The sequence below is a fragment of the Zootoca vivipara genome, chromosome 16 (genome assembly GCF_963506605.1).
Source record: "Zootoca vivipara chromosome 16, rZooViv1.1, whole genome shotgun sequence".
NCBI lineage: Eukaryota > Metazoa > Chordata > Lepidosauria > Squamata > Lacertidae > Zootoca > Zootoca vivipara.
This window is the reverse complement of record NC_083291.1, coordinates 39,029,686-39,042,459: the sequence shown is the minus strand read 5'-3', so window position 1 is coordinate 39,042,459 and position 12,774 is coordinate 39,029,686. Positions and strand designations below refer to the sequence as shown.

Here is a 12,774-nt window from a genome sequence, read left to right as displayed (position 1 = left end):
CTTTCCTCATGAACATGCTTTGAAAGGGTGAGAAAGCAACGGTCTGTCTCTCCGTCACCCCCCACCCCACCCCAAATATTTAAGAATCCCAATTGTGTGTGAGGCAGCATAGTTCAGGGGAGTTCTGGGCTAAATGAAGGATGCAGCACTGAGAATATTTATTGCCTTCCTATTCCATCTTTCCTCCAATAAGCTTAAAGTGGTGTACCTGACTGTTGCCCTCCCTATTTTATCACCACCACAACCCTACAAGGCTGAGAGGCAGGGACTGGCTCAGGTCACCCGATGAGCTTCAGGGCTGACTGGGAGTGTGCATATGTTTTGAGTCCTGGCCTCCTAGGTTCTGGGACCCAGGTGGCGCTGTGGTTAAACCACTGAGCCTAGGGCTTGCTGATCAGAAGGTCGGCGGTTCGAATCCCTGTGACGGGGTGAGCTCCCGTTGCTTGGTCCCAGCTCCTGCCAACCTAGCAGTTCGAAAGCACGTCAAAATGCAAGTAGATAAATAGGAACCGCTACAGCGGGAAGGTAAACGGCGTTTCCATGTGCTGCTCTGGTTTGCCAGAAGCGGCTTTGTCATGCTGGCCACATGACCTGGAAGCTGTACGCCGGCTCCCTCGGCCAATAATGCGAGATGAGCGCGCAACCCCAGAGTCGGTCACGACTGGACCTAATGGTCAGGGGTCCCTTTACCTTTACCTTTTACCTCCTAGGTTCTAGTCCAGGCACCCCCAAACTGCGGCCCTCCAGATGTTTTGGCCTACAACTCCCACGATCCCTAGCTAACAGGACCAGTGGTCAGGGATGATGGGAATTGTAGGGCCGAAGTTTGGGGATGCCTGTATCTAGTCCAGCACTCCAACCACTACACCGCATGGCAATAAAAGGTTGGGGGTGTCCCACCTGTTTGCTCATTTTTCCTGACACAGGTGAGACCAAAAGCCCATTCACACAACCGCTGAAGGCCATGATGGCCATGGTTCTTTTAGTGCCTCCAGCACAGACTTTCTCCCACATGGCTGCAAGCTCTGGGCTGCCTGTGTAAAAGCTGGCCATTTCCCACCTGTCACCCAGCCACCATGGGCTGGGTGGCAAGGCCCGGTCAGCTTTCTGAGCAGTTGTGATGGCATGCCAAAAGCGGGCGCAGGCTCAGCTTAGCACACAGCAAGAGCTGCCTTTCAACTCAGCCAGTTCAGTCCAGGGCAGCGTGGCAGGAGAAGTGGACCTGTCGTGAGGTAATCTGAGGCAGCTGCTTCAGGTGGCTTGTGAGGGGGACAGTCCATTAAACAACAGCAACATGTCAACGGTTGTTCATATGCTTGCATTTTCCTGGTGAGGTCTGTTTGGCTTTCCTGTCCTCAGGAACCAAAATGCCTCAGGCTATCTCTGCCAGAAGGGCAGCCCTCAGAGTGAGGCCAAGTGAGGCAGTAGGTTTGGGATGCCATGCAGGACACCAAAGCAAACCCCACTCTTGGTCTGCTCCTGTTCATTTTGGTGAGGCTCATGCAATATAGCCTCCAGGAGAATGTTTTGTGGCCGTTCCCAGAGACATCTGGTTGGCCTCTTCAGAAACAGGATTTGGGGCTAGAAGGGCCTCTGGCTTGATCCAGGAGCCAGGGTCTTCTTAGGCTTTTATGAATTGTGCCCTGTGTTAATAGTGGGTGTCAGGGTAGGGTGTGTGGACTTTCTAAGTAAGGGGTAGTCCTCCATGTTCTAGTACTTTCCCAAGAGATTTTGGCAGCCCCAACTTCCATATTAGTACCTTTTTGTTTGCACTTTCCTTAGGGTGGCCGACATGGCTCCCCCTTTCTTTATACCTTTGCAACAACCCTGCGTGGTAGGATAAGATGAGAGGCAGTGGATCATCTAGTAAGCTGAGTGAGGCATTGAACCTGGGGCTCCTTGGTCCTCGCTTGGCATACTAACCAAGACACAGTGGCTCTTCCTCTCTGCCCCTCTCTCTTCTACATGCACACAGACGGAGCTATGGGACAGGAAGGCTTCTAAGCTGTGGTGACGCACCTTGAGGACATCACCAGGGATTCTGTGCAAGTGAGACTATAGTTGCCAAAAGATGTGCAGGGTCTTCCTTTTTCTTATTTTTTAAATGTATTCAGCGATGCTTTAACATGTCACAAAGCAAGCCAGCACTGAGGACATATCTTTTCATCCTTCCTCATTCCCAGGACTTTCCTAGGGCAGCATAATTCAGAACACATTACACGTCCTAGGAGGGATCTTAGGGACATACTTATAGCATTTGGGATTGGCATAGTCAATTGGTCTAGAACAGAGTCCTAGGTTTTTACATTCTCATCCCTTGTGCCCATACCCACCTATATTATTCCACCTGCCCAACCTCACCCTTTCTTTCTGATGCAATATACTTTTGGAATGTACACACCAAATGATACTCATTCTTTCCAGGGTAGTCTGCAATAACAATACATTTATATTCACAATTCTAAAGCACATCGGAACCCCTTGACTGGCTCACACAAGCTTTTATGCCAGCCTTCACTCACCTGGTGCCCTCCAGTTGCTTTGGACTGCAATTCCCATCAGTCCTGCTACCTGGAGCCAGAGGGAGTTGTAGTTCAAGACATCTGGAGGGCCCCAGGTGTCCAATGGCTGTGTTAAGGATTAATTAACTGAGATTATATCACCCCCATCCAGGTTGCATAGCCATGATTTGTAATGTGGCTTCTACCCTTAATTGTGCATTTTAAGAATGAGGAAAGTCCTCTCTTTAGTTGTGAACATATAGGAACAGTTAATGACTTTTCAGGGACTTCTAATAATGCAATCCTATACTTGTCTACTCATCAGACAAGTTTAATGGGGTTTCTTTCCATGTAAATTAATATAGGATTGCAGACTGCTTGGCTGCAATCCTAATCCCATTTAACTGGGAATAAATCCCAATGAATACAGAAGGTTTTAATTCCAAGTAGATATGGTTACTGTAAGGCTGTTATCCTATGGTATGCCCAGGAGTACTGTAATCCTAATAGAATAAAGTGGGATTTATTTCTGCATAAACGGCATAAGGTCATGCTGGTTTTTGCCTTCCATTATCTTGAGCATACGCCTGTGAGCATGCACTGAGAGAGCTAGGGGTGGGGGCTGTACTCTTTAATTACCACAAGGATTAAATGAGGCTGCATTCATACGATAGGCTAGTGCACATACACAAGATCACACCCTTTTTGTTAATTCATCCAGAATAAATATCACCACCCCCGATTAAATGCTTACAGTCACTAATGGCCATTAGAATTTCCACTTGACTCCTGAAATAATATATTTAATTATAATAACATTTAAACTACATATGTATGGAGGTCATTGTTTTTGTTTGTTACCATGTTATGTATTTTTGTGCTTTGATATTGCAAACCACCCTGTGATTCTTGGATGGAGGGTGGTGTAGAAATTCAATAAATAAAATAAAATATGTATTAAAATTGTTGGTGGGAAAAACAATTTTCACAAATGCCAGTGTGGTGGAGCGTCTTAGCCTTAGAGCTCAACAATTTGGTTTCCAATCCCCACTGAGCCAGAGAGCTCACTGTGTAGCTATGAGCTTCTGCATTTCAGACTAGTCTGCTTTGCAGGGTTGTTATGAGGATGGGATAACACCGTGGGCACCACCATGAACTTGCTAGGGAATGGATAAATACTACAGTACGGTACAATGCAATACATTAGAATTCCAAACAATGTAATGCAATGCAGTACAGCTTCCAGGATTGTGAAGATGACAAGATGGTTAAAATGATGCTCAGGGGTAGCTAATTTGCTCTAATGTGTATTCTTCTCCCTTGTTCTCACCGGCCACACCCAGTGGTGGCTGGCACTCAGTGGTGTCAGAATACCAACCTGGGGCACAGTCATGAGCCCATAATTGCACATTCCACATCATATAGGAAAAAAAGTGACCAGAAACTTCTGCATTTTGCAGCACCATCAGCCACGAAGGCACACACCCAGAAATTGCTTAGACCAGATATCACACTTTTGTATTCCGAATCAGATGTGGTTAAAGAGGTGCTAAGAGGCTTCTCTCTGAGAAGCAGCCTCACTGTGAAACGATGCCCTGCAGCTTCCTAAAGTGGATTTGGGGAGGGTCCCCTTAAGGACAGCAGAGTGAGAGCCAGCAAAGTTCCCACCCGCGGAGGACAAAATCCGCGGGGAAATTCCCCCCCACCTTAAAATAGGCAGGGGTGCCACCGTTTCGACAGTTTGCAGGGCTTCCGAGAAGACTGTGCCCATGGGCGTAGTCGGGATTTATTTTAGGAGGGGCAGGATTCATGTTAGGGGGCGCAGAACCGAGTAATGTGCGATGCCAAGACTGTGCCCCATGTTATTTAGTGGGAGAAGCAGTTTAAGAGTGTCACGCACGGAACCTGCGCGGGTCTATTTCGAATTCCTGCTTACCAAGAGACTTCCCGACCTTCTCCGATGCTAGTTATCTTCTGATCTACTAATCAAAGGCAAAAAGATTTTGGTGGCTCTGGCTGTGCTGCAAGAACCACAGGCTCACAAGCTTGTCCTCCCAGCCCGCCTACCGAAACCTACATAGATGCAATCCAGCCTGGCAGCAGGCTGAACTGAAAAGGCTGTTGGATTTAACCAGAGCGTGCGGGCAAAGTCACCGGAATAAACCGATTGCGGCCATCGCCCGGCCAAGCGGGGAGAGGGGCGCGCGGCGGAATAGGCGGGTTACGGCGCTTCTGCACTGAGCAGGAGTTCACGCGGGCGGATGGCCATTTATCACGCGTCTGGTGTTGTACTTGGTGCGTGATGCAAAGATGCCTTGCCCCTGGCCGGATGAATGATGCCGGGAAACCAGCTGAGCAAATGGTTCTGTTGGAAGAACGGGAGTGGGGAGGTTTCGTGCAGGTGGTCCACCCGAGGACGCCCCACCAGCAGCACCACCCAGGACCTTGCCGCCTCCCCATCTCCCTCTCGATCACACGAAGATGCACCTTGTTGCCCACCCAGGTGGCGATGGAGGGTGGGCCCTGGGCCCAGGAGGGGGAGCTACGAGGGGAGAAAGGCCCGAGAGACCCCGCTCGCCTTCCGCTCCTCTGCTTAGCAGCGGACACCTTTCTCCTCCGGGCGCTCCAGCTCTCCTGCTCCCTCCCTCTTCCGCGCAGCTCCCTCATCCCGACGTGCCGTGCACGCGAGTCCCTCCACCGCGTGTCCTCCTGGCTCCCCGCCTCGGCTCTTCTTCTCAACTTAGGCATCCCGGCCTCCCTCCTCCTCCTCTTCCTCCTCCTCCTCCTCCTCCATCCCCAGCCTGACTTCCCTCCCTTTCCCTGCCTGGTCCACCTTCCGTCTTCCTCCTTCCCTCCTTCCCAGCGCCTTCGTTCCCCCGCCCTTTCCCGGTCTCACCGCCGCCCCAGTCCCAGGCGCCCGTCCAGCCCCGGCGGCGCTCCCGTTCCCTCCGTCGCGGTCCTCCGTCGCCCTCGCTCGCTCTCGCCTGCCTTCTGCCCCGCTTCCCTCCTGCCGCGCCCGCTCAGCCGCCGGCCTTTCTGCATCCCGTTCCGGCGGCGCCCTCTCCCTCCCTCTCTCTTTCCCATCCCGGATGCCCTCCTCACCTCTCCGGACCGGCGGGCGGGCAGTGCTGGGGCTGCGGCTCCTGCCTGCCTGCCCAGCGATGGACGGGCTGACGACGGGACGGGACGGGACGGGGCGATGCGTGCGTCTCGGGCCGGGGCTCGGCTCGGAATGGCCGGGCGGCGGGCGGCGGCGGGGAGGACACCGGGCGGGCGGCTCAGCAAGCCTTAATTGGTAAAGAGCAGAGTCGACGGGAGGAAGGAGGGACGGGGGGAGGCCGGTGGCAGCAGATGGGGGGAGCAGGAGGAGGAGGGACCCAGGCGCCGCCCCCGGGGTGAGCTCAGAGCGACGTCCACCGGGGAGGGGGGTACAAGGGTTGCCCCTCTAGAGGGCGCCCCACGGGGAGCGCGCCGGTCATTGCCCTTTTGCCCTCCGGGGAGCGCCAACTGCAAGCGGGGAGTGGGCAGCTCAGCCACGGAAGGGGCATCCCCCTCCTTCCACTAGGGGGCATCAGCCACCATGTGGGGAAGAGTGACGGCCTGTGGTGGGTAAGGTGACAAGGCAAAGTGGCTATGTCAAGTTTGCAGGGCATTTGACATGGTGGAGGGCACAACGGACAGATCTGGCCCACTCCCCAGGGACACAATTCACAGGGCTGCCCTCCTGCACAAGCCTCCTGGAAGTTACCCCGTGGGCACAGGGAGAGCCTCCTTGTGGCAATTGGCAGAGGGCCAATTGGACTTGCCTCCTCAAGCCCCCAAATGACCCCCACCTCTAGGCCACCTCGCTCCAAATGCCAGGCAGACCACCGCAAGCCCCCTTAACCCCCATGGCCATGCCCACATTGAGCCAGGGATCTTTCCGCTTAGTCATGGTGCTGCTCTGTGCCCCATCACTATGGGCTGGGCATGAATCATGGGCACAGAAAGGGAAGGAAGAGGGTCAGCTCGTGAGGGACATGGGGCACGGGAGTAGGGAACAGAGACGGAGGGGGCAGGAAGTGGCAGGAAGTGAGGCATGGCAGGCATGGGCGTTGAGGGTGATAAGTTGCTGCTGGGAATGGCCACAGAGTCAGGGCGGCTGAGTGACTGGCTTGGCTGATAAAAGACTTGAGAGAGAGAATGGCCAGGGTTATAAGAATACATAATTACTTATTTGCAATAGATGACATACAAAGAACCCAGAGGTACATCTAAAAATCGGCAAACCTATCACATGATTTGTTACCCACCTGAGTGAGTGGATGTATGTCTACAGCTGAGCAAGCCTATATGCATTGGAGTTCCTCTGCGATGCATTTGCCTGCTCCATGGCATGTCTGTGTAGGTGTCTATGTGGGCACTTGTGTGCTGCAGCTTGTGTGTCAGCAGCGCATGTGTGTCAGCAGCAAAGATGCATGCTTTAGGCTTGTATAATACGGAATATGGAGCCCTGAGCTGCACACCCACTGGGGGGCAGAGAAAGGTGATCTTCCAAATCTATTTCCTTGAAGATAGCACACATGAGAAAAGCAAGTGGACTGCTGGATCCCATATTGAGGTGAGATCCGGAAATTGTTACACCAGAAAACCAGCCAGGACCAGCCATCTTGGTGTCTAAAACGCAAAATCCAAATGGTCCCACTTCCTCTCTGTTGATTAATATGGGAAAGGTTGGGGTAGGGTCCATCACAGTGGCAGAATGATCCCACAGATCAGTGGCAGAAGGTCCCACAGTCAATCCTTGGCCTGTGCAGGGAGGGCAGTGAAAGACTCTTGCCCGAAACCCTGGAGAACCATGGGCCATCAGTGACCATTACTGAGCAAGATGGGCCAATGGAAGCTTCCTATGTGAAATGAAGCACAATCCATTGGGAAGTTCTCTTGGAACAGCCTCCTCTTGAATCTGCTCCACCTATCGCCCAGTCTGTCACCCTTCAAAGTGTCCAAAATTGGCTTCCTGAGGAGGCCACTCTTCTGAGGGCCAAGCAGCAAGGTTCTGGCTCATCTAGTGGCCAGCTGTAGCCCCACTGCCATACCTCAGGATCCTCTGCAAATGAGGATTAATTTATTTTTGTACGCAACAACAGCAACAGCCAGAATCCTATATGTGCAGAAATGGAAGGAGTTCCAACCAAGGAAGAATGGATCTTAGACTAATGGACTAGGCAGAAATGGCAAAATTGACAGCAAGAGTAAGAGATCAAAACAATGAACTTTTTATTGAAAAGTAGAGGCCCCTTTTGGGCTATTTGAGGAAGTATTGTGGCCAAATGAAGTCGTGAGCAGGATTCAAAATTGATGTAAGAGAAGAGAAATGACAACAGTTGTAATAGAGGAAATAAGTAGGATATATATATATGCAACATAATGCAGCAGAAAAAGGGAGGGAATAAAAGACATCATGGAGGTAAAGATGGGAAGTCAAACCGTTAAGGGAAATGTGTATTAAAGTTGAAGTTGATTTGTTAAAATTTCTGAAATTTAGGAGAGGTACAAATTGGCACACAGGAAATGACATGGGAGCACACACTCTGCAGCCATTCTGCAGAGTGCCAAGGTCATGCCTATGGCAGTTTTACAGACTGGCCATCTCCATGGTGACTCAGGAACAAATCCAATGGATTTCAACAAATCCATTTCAGCCTTAATGAACAAAACGCTTTATATTGCTTTAATCTACCCCTTTGTCCCAATGAGCTTGGTGAGTTGTGTTGGACATGCTCCTGTATGTTCAACTCACCTAAGCTCATTGCAACAAAGAGGTTGAATAAGACATGCATACTTCAGTGGTGTGTGCACAGTGGGCAAAGACAACCAAGAGCGAGAGTGTGGAGCTGCTCCTACTGACTCAGACCATTGGTCCCTCTGCTCCAGGAATGACAACTCTGGCTCTCCAGGTGTTCTGTTGCCTATGCTGGATGGAGCTGATGGGAGCTGGAGTCCATCACATCCGAAGCAGCCTCCCCCAATCAGACGTTTCAGACTGCAGCATGGCCACTGATGAGGGGAGTTGGAGTCCGGCAACATATGGGGGCCACCAAGTTAAGAAATGCTGACCTGGAGGGCCACAGGTTCTCCCCCCTCCCCGGCAGGTTTCCAAGGGCTCTGGTGCAGCTGCCCCTTCCATCACTCCAACCTGAGATCCTTTAAAAAAATTATATGGAATAAGGTAAAGGTAAAGGACCCCTGACAGTTAAGTCCCGTTGCGAACAACTCTTGGGTTGCGGTGCTCATCTCGCTTTACATGCCGAGGGAGCCGACGTTTGTCTGCAGACAGTTTTTCCAGGTCATGTGGCCAGCATGACTAAGCCACTTCTGGAGAAACTAGAGCAGCTCACAGAAACGCCGTTTACCTTCCCGCCATTGCGCTTCCTATGACTTGGTACCCTTGCACATATACATTCCATTAAACTGACTGGGTGAATTCCTCCAACTGCCGCATGACCATATTTGCATACCTGGAATGAAGTTGTGTGAACATTTTAGGCTCTCACGAAGAGGAATCTTGACCCACTTTAACGCCGCCCTTCAGCAAGAGTACTTCCTTTTGGTCTGGTTGACGCAAGCACTCCAGTTTAAGCTACTGCCACTTCTCTCGGTTTCACACCCATACTGAGATTAGATGTTCCTTTGCTTTGAATAGGGGATGCTGGGTGGGGGTGTGAGTGGATGAGGCTGCCTAGGAAAGGACTCTCAGCTCAGCTACTTCTGCCCATAAGTGATGCGATGCTCTGCAACAGCCTTTTCTTTGAGGTATCAACTAGGAAACAATGTAAACTTGCTGGGTCTTCCAGCACTAAGTAAAAACAGCAAAGTGTCTTTTGGCAGCACAAAGACTAACAGATTCCTCGTGACATATGCTTCCTTCAGCTGTAAGTAAACACCCAACTGTGAGCCCTAAGATAGATTTGCATGTTGATCTGGTTTACACAGAGCACTCACATGGTGTAAAAAATCCTAGCAAATCCTGACAAATCTAGATTTTGAACCAAGATTAGGAGACTTCTGCAACCTACCAATCCACTGTGGATATCCCTAGACTGGAGGGTCCAGGGCCATATGCAGATCAAGCAATATTTGAGGCCTCTCCAGTTCCTGGTGTGCAGCAGTGATGTTACCAATGCCCACCAAGGCCTGGAGACATTCAGGGTGTTTACATCCATGAATGGGACTCTTCCCTGCTTCACACTTCACAGTGTTTACTAGAGGTGGGAGCAAGAGGAAACCCCAAGAGCATTCCATTTGTGAAGGAGAAGCCCCAAGTCCTTAGGGGAAGGTCTGCAGCTCAGTGGCAAAGCATCTCATTTGTGTGCAGAGGGTCCTAGCTTCGGTCCCCGGCATCCCTAGGGAGAGACTCCTGCCTAAAACTCTGGAGAGGCACAAGTCAGTTCAGACCCTGCCAGTGGACCAAAGGTCTGAGGGAGCTTCCTACGTTTCAATCGGCACAAAAACCCTCAGAGTGATTAAAAGTCCCGCCCCGCCCCCCTCATGCATGTGTCTGAGGGTGGCTGGGAGAGGAAGGGCCCTTTCACAACCATGAACACCATACAGCAGGGTATGAGTTTCCAATCCAGAATTCCTATTCATTTTCCATAGATCCAGAGGACACCTGGGAAATTTAAGAAGCGGAGTTGGGTCTGAATGACTGACTTTGTATTTTAAAAGGTAAAGGGACCCTTGACCATTAGGTCCAGTCGTGACCGACTCTGGGGTTGCGGCGCTCATCTCGCGTTATTGGCCGAGGGAGCCTGTGTACAGCTTCCAGGTCATGTGGCCAGCATGACAAAACCGCCAACCTTCTGATTGGCAAGCCCTAGGCTCTGTGGTTTAACCCACAGCGCCACCCACGCTGTCTTTTAAGAGGGAGCAATTCTCCAAGTGGAGAAATCTCTCAGGAGGAATAAGTGTTTGTAGGCTGAGACCCGCCTGGTCTGGTTCCTGGCAGAAATGGTCCTTGGTTGGCATGTCAGCAAAGGCAGATCTACTATGAAACTAATGAAGCTTCAGCTCCAGGGCCTCGAATTCCAGAGGGACCCCAGAAGTGACTATAGTCCCCATTGCTTAAACTATTTGGGTCGAGTAGACACTATTTGGGTTACACAACTCAAGTGGATTATTTGTTTGTTAAATATATTTCACCAATCCCAAAGTTTGAGAGTCAGTAGCACAGATGTCATAAAGCTGGAGTGTCGCAGTACAGCAATGTAGTAGTTAATTGATTTTTTAAGTGCTCGGACACAGAGCTTCAAAGCATGGACTGTCCCTGCCCTAAAAGTTCCCCACTTCACTTCCGTTTCCCATTCTTAGAATATGTCTTGATTGATGAACACACATCTTGCTCAATTGCAAGGAAAGGGAAATTAATTCAAAATAAGGGAAGAAACATAGGAGGAAGTGAAATAAGTCAGGCAATAACCAGAATGAAATAACACTTCTAGAGGTGCCATGTTATCTCCTGGTATGGTGACTTGCAAGAATTGGGTACTCTCGGCGTAATCTGCCAGATTGCAAAGCGACAAAGTGAAATGAGCCTGCCAGAGAGAGAGCTTCTGAGCCAGGCAAGGGCGTCTTCAAGCTAGAATAGAGGATAACCAGCAGGTACTGTATGGGCAGGAGGGGGAGAAGCAAGGTAAGCCCAGAGCAATGGAACAGCAAATCCACAAATATTGCAGCCATGTGGTCTCTATATAGCCCCACAACTATGCTGCAAGCAGAGGGAATCCAGTCCAGCTAGGGTCCCCAGGCAGCCAGTGGTGGCCAGAACTGTAAATCTGGCAAGCAGGAGAGAAAAGCTTGCAGTCTGTTTTGCTGTTGGGGAAAGACATTTTCCAAAAGTGCAATCAGCAACACAAGAGAGGCAGAAGGTGCTTCTGGGGCAGTGGGCCTCAGTTAGGGTTGCCACCTTTGGTCATGCAAAATATGGGACAGGTTGAACAAAATAAAGGACAGGTTGGGGTGGGGACACACTCTCTCATAACCCCAAATCCTCCCCTCTCCTTTGTGCAGGTGGGTTCTCTGCATTTGGCTTCCCACCTCCTTCATCATCCTGGCCCCTCCCCCCACTCGCAAAGATGGGCAGGGGCTGGGGGATAGACGGCTGGCTCCCACGAGTGACCTGAGCCACAGCTCCATCCTCTCGCCCATGCTGGCATTGGAAGAGACTTGAGCATGGAGGAGGAAGACTGAGAGGGGAGGAGGAGAGATCAGGTTGGGGTGTCAAGAGGAGGCCAAGTGGCAGTGGATTTGCAGCTGAGGAGGAGCACCAGGGAGAGGAAAGGAAGGAGGGAAGGGGCGAGGGGGGGGGAGGTCACTCCTTCCCCCTTCTTTCTGCTTGCGCTGGGCCGGGCTCCTTGTCACCAACAGCAATGCAACTGCCATTGGGATGGGAATTTTTCATTTCATGCCATGTGCTATTTTGTCACTTGGTTTTTATCTCTAATGTAAATATTATTTGCTCAGTTTCTAGGCCAGCTTTCAAGCAAGCTGCTTCTTAAAGCAGACTACAAAGCTGAAAAACAAGAGTTAATACCAAGTTTAGAAACCTCTCTTCAGGTACAGGTCAGGTGTGAGGAACCTTTTTCATCCAGCCTTGCCTCCTGAACAACCTTCCAGGCCTAGAATAGCATTTTTTGCTGCTGCTGCTGCTGCTGCTGCATCACACCTGTGGCCTGCTAGATGTTGCTGGATTTCACACACACACACACACACACACACACACACACACACACACACACAACACCTCCAGAAAGCATGGCCGGTGATCAGACATGATGGGAGACAGAGTTCAGAAATGTGTTCCCCCTCCCTGGTCTATACTGACTGGCAGGGTTTCAGAAAGGAGACATTCCCAGTGCTCCTGGGAGGTGGCAGGGTCCAGGGACTGAACCTGAGACCTTCTGTACACAAAGCAGATGCTCTACTGCTAAGCTATGACCAGTTGACCACCAGCTTGAAGATCACCAAGGAGGCATTAGACCAGGCATCCCCAAACTGCGGCCCTCCAGATGTTTTGGCCTACAACTCCCATGATCCCTAGCTAACAGGACCAGTGGTCAGGGATAATGGGAATTGTGGTCCCAAACATCTGGAGGGCTGAAGTTTGGGGATGCCTGCATTAGACAAATGAAAGGAGCAGCAACTGCTGCTGCTCAGGATGGCTCTGTGCAGGGTAGAAGTATTAAGCCTCTTGGGAAAATGTAGCACAACCACCAGCAAGGCTCCCTCCCTCCCA

At 51.0% G+C, this 12,774-nt stretch overlaps 1 protein-coding gene across 4 annotated transcripts in view; it reads right to left on the bottom strand.

Annotated features, from left to right (window-relative positions):
• Window positions 1-5,772, bottom strand: part of LOC118075210 (filamin-A) — an 87,249-nt gene extending 81,477 nt beyond the window's left edge. For all 4 annotated transcript variants that reach the window (XM_035097093.2, XM_035097095.2, XM_035097094.2 and 1 more), the window contains exon 1: window positions 5,604-5,772. The gene's annotated coding sequence lies outside the window, so the exon portion shown is untranslated. The remainder of the gene's footprint in view (window positions 1-5,603) is intronic.
• Window positions 5,773-12,774: the final 7,002 nt, after the last annotated feature.